The sequence below is a fragment of the Ranitomeya imitator genome, chromosome 3 (genome assembly GCF_032444005.1).
Source record: "Ranitomeya imitator isolate aRanImi1 chromosome 3, aRanImi1.pri, whole genome shotgun sequence".
Taxonomy (NCBI): domain Eukaryota; kingdom Metazoa; phylum Chordata; class Amphibia; order Anura; family Dendrobatidae; genus Ranitomeya; species Ranitomeya imitator.
In genome coordinates, this window is record NC_091284.1 from 488,225,342 (window position 1) to 488,231,341 (window position 6,000).

Below are 6,000 nucleotides of genomic sequence, written 5' to 3' on the forward strand. Positions count from 1 at the left end.
TAGCGGTCTCACGTGATGCTATGTCATCTGGGGTCACTGTCGCGAGGTATCGCTGGGAACAGGAGTATCACGAGGATTTTTATTTTATTATTTTTAACATTCTATCTTGTTACTATTGATGCTGCATAGGCAGCATCAATAGAAAAAAGTTGGTCATACTTGTCAAACACTATGATTGTGTGACCAACCGGTCAATCAGTTTTCCAAGTGGTTCTACAGATCGCTTGGAAAACGCTAGTGTTTAACGGGAAAACGCATGTGAATTCCGCATGCGTTTTACCCGCAGCAGGGAGTTGCGGAATTGCCACGGAAATTTCTGTGGCAGTTCCGTATGTGTGCACATAGCCTAATGCTTGCAGTCTGGGGCACTTAAAGGAAACCTGTCACCCCCTGGCATTCTTAACTTAAAGAACCTCTTTGTGCAGCACTAATGCTGCATTCTGCCAAGGTGGTTCTTTTATTTGGGGTCCCTTCGCTGCAATATTCGTTTTTTTTTCATTTACTCGCCATACCTGTAGTCTGTCCGAGGGGCATGTCTTTTGCCCCCAGACACAAATGCCTCCGAGCCATCACTTGGCCCCTTCGTGCGCCGTCTCCTTTGCCTTCATTAACGTCCCCGGTGCCTGAGCAAGTTCCCATCATGTGATGTGAATCGAAGGGCAGGACAAACTGCGCATGCCCGAAAAAAAAATTACAGCGCAGGCGCCAGGGACGTAAATGAAGGCAGAGGAGGCAGTGCATGGAGGAAATGAGTGATGGCGGGGAGGTGTTTGTGTCCGGGGGGGGGAGAAGACATGCCCCCTGGACAGACCACAGGTATGGCGGGCAAATAAAAAAAACAAATATTGCAGCGCTGGAAGGGACCCCAAATAAAAGAGCCACCTTGACAGAATGCAGCATTAGTGCTGCACAAGGTGGGTCTTTTAGTTAAAAACCAGCCAATGGGGGGATGACAGGTTCCCTTTAAGGGTTAACAAGAGGAAGCCCTTTTTTTTCTTTTCCCATCCACCCTCTCCTGTGCTTGTCTGCACCATCTCTCTAGCACTCACATGCATTTACTCCACATCTACTGTACTTCTCTCTCCTGACTGCTCCTCCCACAGTCACAGTCACACTTCAGTAACCTGAACCTGAAAAGCTCCAAGCAAGCACCAGCCATGAAAAAACTCAGCTCACTCACAGTGCAGAGCCGACTCCTTTGACAGCAGCGAGCCGCCTCTTTGTATCGGTTCCTTCATGAAGGACACATCACTACATGTTCTTCTCCCTTGTCCTACTTCTCCTTCATCCTCCCCTGTCCTCCTACTCCTCCCCCGGGCCGTCATACTTACCCTCCTCACAGCTCGCTGAACGGACTCCCTGCATCTCTGTCCCAACTCCTGGTGCTGTAGCTTCTTCCTGTGTGAGCGGTCACGTGGAACTGCTCATTAAGGTCATGAATATGCATCCAAATTCATCACCTTAATGAGCGGTACCACGTGACCGCTGTGAGCACAGGACAAGCTTCCAGTGCTGAGACCAATGGAGCTGCAGGCACCACTGGAGCTGGAGGAGGGTGAGTATGTCGTCTTAAAGGAGGGGAGGGAGTGGGGGAGGGAAGGTGGGTTGGTTAGGCATTTGCCCCAGACTTACTAAAAAAAAAAAAAAAAAGAAACCTTGCTCAGGTGCCACCCCCCACATCTTGCGGCCCTAGGCACGTGCCCTCACGTGCCTAGTGGCAAATACGGCCCTGGCCTCATTCAAATATTGGACATTAAAAACAGTTTATGTGCTGCTGTCATCTGGTGGTGTGGAAAAGTCGGGTCTAATCCAGACTGTTCACTGTTATCAGAGTGAGTCTGTCAGCACTTTCTGCTGACAGGCGAAAGTGCCTGTCTGTTATGAGCCCCCCGGTGGAACTGAAAACCCGCTCAGACAAGATGCCAGCGGCAGGGCAGCACAACACTTCCAAGTCATAGAGGGACAGCTTATGCCAGGTGTCTAGCTTTGAGACCCAATAGCTGAAGGTAGCAGAGGAATTAAGGAGTATGCTGGTTTGTTTTCCAGGTATTGCTTAACCATCTTTAAAAAAATGTCACTCCTTGTCAAAAATACCCAGTCATCAGAGCATGTACTCTGGGAGCTTGTCATGAAATTGTTCCAGGCTTTTAACAGTGTACCCCTGCCTCTGCTGTACCTAGTGTGTGCTTCCCTCGCCTCTCCTGCTTGGTTAGTCAAGTAAGCTTGCCCCCTGCTGTTAGCATTGTCTGATGGGTGTTTTTTCAATATATTTTCTACAATTGACTTCTGGTACAGCAAAATTTTAGAAGACCTCTCAGCCTCAGGAAGAAGAGATGCAAAGGTCCCCTAGTGTGGTTCTAGTAGGGTGAACAACCAGTACTCTTGGTTTAGCCAAGATGAATGTAACAGGAAAGGCAATGGTGCATAAAGTCTGCTATATGTGCCAAGCCAACACTTCCCTGTCTCCACTATGATGACTACTCTCCATCTCCTCCTCCTCCGGTTCCCTCTCTTCTTCCTCATTCCCATCTCAGCCCATCCACGTAGGAGAGATGAGTCGAAGCTTGCTTCTGCTGCACTAGCCACCAGCTCCTGTTCCTCCTCCTACTTATCCTCCACCATCTCATTGTTACCCAGTCTGTGCTGACCAGATGAGATGAGGCTGGGCTGAGTAGTATCTGCCTGTCTCATGTCTTTCTCCATCTCCAGGTGGTACGTATGCAGAGCTTCATGTTTAATTGTGCAGTAATGAGTGTTTAACTAGGTACCGAAGCCAAACTGTTGCTCTGACTATGGCGTCATCGCCACTCACCATCTTTATGGACTCCTCAAAATCTAGGAGAAACACAAAAATGTCAGAAATGTATGACACATGACCATGCCTGGTTGGAGGTTCAGTGGCAAAAGCTATAGATTTCTCTGGTCTGTTATTCCTTTACGAAACTCTTCCGTAGTGTTCAGTTTGTCTCCTAGACAAATTTGCTTCAGCAGAGCCTGTTGCTGCTTTTGCTGAGGCAGTGCTGCAGAGCTTACAACCACCGGCTGATATGGACGACGTACTCTGAAATAACACATTGGAGATGGAGGATGAGTAGGAGCAGGAGGGAGTGGAGCTACTGATGTGGGAGGTGGAGGAACTCCTGATAGAAGTAAAATCAGTAATACTTGGCTTCGGGAGCACATGTGCCATGCCAGGGTGGGACTCAGTCCAAGCCTCCACTAGGTTCACCCATTGTGCTATCAGGGAAATGTAGCATCACTGGCCACAAGCGCTTATCCACATGACAGTCATTAAGTGGACAATCCCAGTAACTGCATTGGTAAGGGCATGGGTGATGTTCGCTGACACGTGCTGATACAAGGTGGGGACACCACACCAGGAGGAAGAGCGGCAGCTGGGGGCCAAGTATTGAGGGACGGCTGCCACCATGAGTCGGCAAAAATCTTTTGTGTCAACAAGTCTAAATGGCAATTTTTCCACGGCAAGCAGTCTGGAAATGTGCCCATTTATCATTTGGGATGGTGGGTGGGTGGTTGGAAATTTTTCTTTTATTCTAAGGCCTGGGGTAGGGACAGCTGAATGCTGGGCTGAGACAAGGATTTGGAAGTGCTTGATGATGTTGTGTCAAAATGTGCAAGAACAGGTGTAGGACGGGATGCATCTGACCCAGTGTCATTGACAGGAAATTGGGAAGCACTTAGCACAGGGGAAGAGGCAATGATGTCACCTTCTGGCACCAATCATTGACCCAGGCGTTTGGCCTAACGATTCAGGTGCTTAGAAGACATGTGCTTGATCATGCTGGTGGTGGTTAGGCTCTAAGTGGTTGAGCCCCTGCTGATCTTGGCATGGTACAGGATGCAAATTACCTTTTTTGTCTCAGAATTCTCTTTAAAAAGACTGGAGATCACCTAAAGGTACCGTCACACTAGACGATATCGCTATCGATCCGTGACGTTGCAGCGTCCTGGCTAGCGAAATCGTCCAGTGTGACAGGCAGCAGCGATCAGGCCCCTGCTGTGCTGTCGCTGGTCAGGGAAGAAAGTCCAGAACTTTGTTTCGTCGCTGGACTCCCCGCAGACATCGCTGAATCGGCGTGTGTGACACCGATTCAGCGATGTCTTCGCTGGTAACCAGGGTAAACATCGGGTTACTAAGCGCAGGGCCGCGCTTAGTAACCCGATGTTTACCCTGGTTACCATCGTTAAAGTAAAAAAAACAACCGCTACATACTTACCTACCGCTGTCTGTCCTCCGCGCTCTGCTTCTCTGGTCTGGCTGTGAGCACAGCGGCCGGAAAGCAGAGCGGTGACGTCACCGCTTTGCTTTCCGGCTGCCCGGCGCTCACAGCCAGACCAGAGAAGCAGAGCGCCGGGGACAGACAGCGGTAGGTAAGTATGTAGCGGTTGTTTTTTTTACTTTAACGATGGTAACCAGGGTAAACATCGGGTTACTAAGCGCGGCCCTGCGCTTAGTAACCCGATGTTTACCCTGGTTACCGGGGACCTCGGGATCGTTGGTCGCTGGAGAGCTGTCTGTGTGACAGCTCTCCAGCGACCAAACAGCGACGCTGCAGCGATCCGGATCGTTGTCGGTATCGCTGCAGTGTCGCTTAGTGTGACGGTACCATAAGTCTTTGATGGACATGTTCACAAGTGTCGGTGCTCAGGGGAACAGTTGCCCTCCTTCCTCTTTTAGTGTTGCCGATTCCTCTCAATCAGCGCTGCTGGCCTCGCTCTGCATACCCGTTTCCCAGGTTGGGTCAGTGACTTCGTCATCCACCACCTCGTCTTCCACGAAGATTGCCTTGCGCAGGCGTGTACTACGGAGGACAGAGAATGAACTTCAATCCAATATTGCGACCAGCATGCAGCCAGCGGGTAAGGAAAGGGTGAATCAAATACCTGAAAACTCCGCCCATATGACCGAAAACCGGTCCCGCCAAATTCAGGTGACGGGTTCCCTTTAAGTCCAGAAAAAAATTTGAACGTAAATATTTTGAAAGTGTATTTGATGTACTTCTACAGTCTGCAAAACCAGGTAAAAATTATAAGGAGGGTCATCCAGCCATCCATAGACCCCTGAAATGCAACAACTGGCAGGTTTCATTCAAATATTTTTAAAATGTAGTTTCTGTACTCCTACAGTCATAAAAGCTTTGCACAAAGTACAAAGCCAAGAAAAAATTACAAGGAGGGTGATATATAAACCCCTGAAAGACAACAACTGTTGGGCCTCATAAAAATATTTTTAAATTGTAGATGCTGTAGTCCTACACTCACAAAGTGCAAAGCCAAGAAAAAAAATATTAGGAGGGTCATCTCAAACTCTGTGATAACTCACCTCTCCTACGTGTATTTACTTGGTACGTCACTCAGCTTTTCAAACTCTGTGATAACTCTAACCTCTCCTGCGTTTATTTACTCTGCATGTTTTTAAACTGATCACTGTACTACCACCCCCAATTTTCTTTATGACCTCCTTGTTTACTCTGCCTGTGATATATCTAACACAAAATTCGAATATACATACAGGTAGCCAATGAAGCAGACCGAAAGGTCAAATATAAAATCATGTTTCATTAATCATACTTAAAAATACATACAAGTTAAATGAGAGAGTGCCCAGAAGGAGGAAAAAAACATATAAATATAGAATAAATATATAATATGCAGTATGAGTGCTTAAAGTCTATGATGATATAAATCAAGCAATAACAGATCATATGAGGTATCAGCTAGCACAGTGTATGGGATCTGTCAAAGTTGCAGGAGTACCATAAAGTCAGTATGGCCAATCAAAGTAATAAACAATATGTAATAGTATCGTTGCCATATGAACCACTAGGAAGTCTGCAAAGAAAACAGCAGAATATATCCCAGGCAAATAAAGATCAGAGTATACGCACATCAATATCCAGTGAAAAATACAAGTGCAATAGAGTTTCCAAATACAATACCTAGAGTTAAAGCAGGAACACACAGTAAGAAGACTAGATG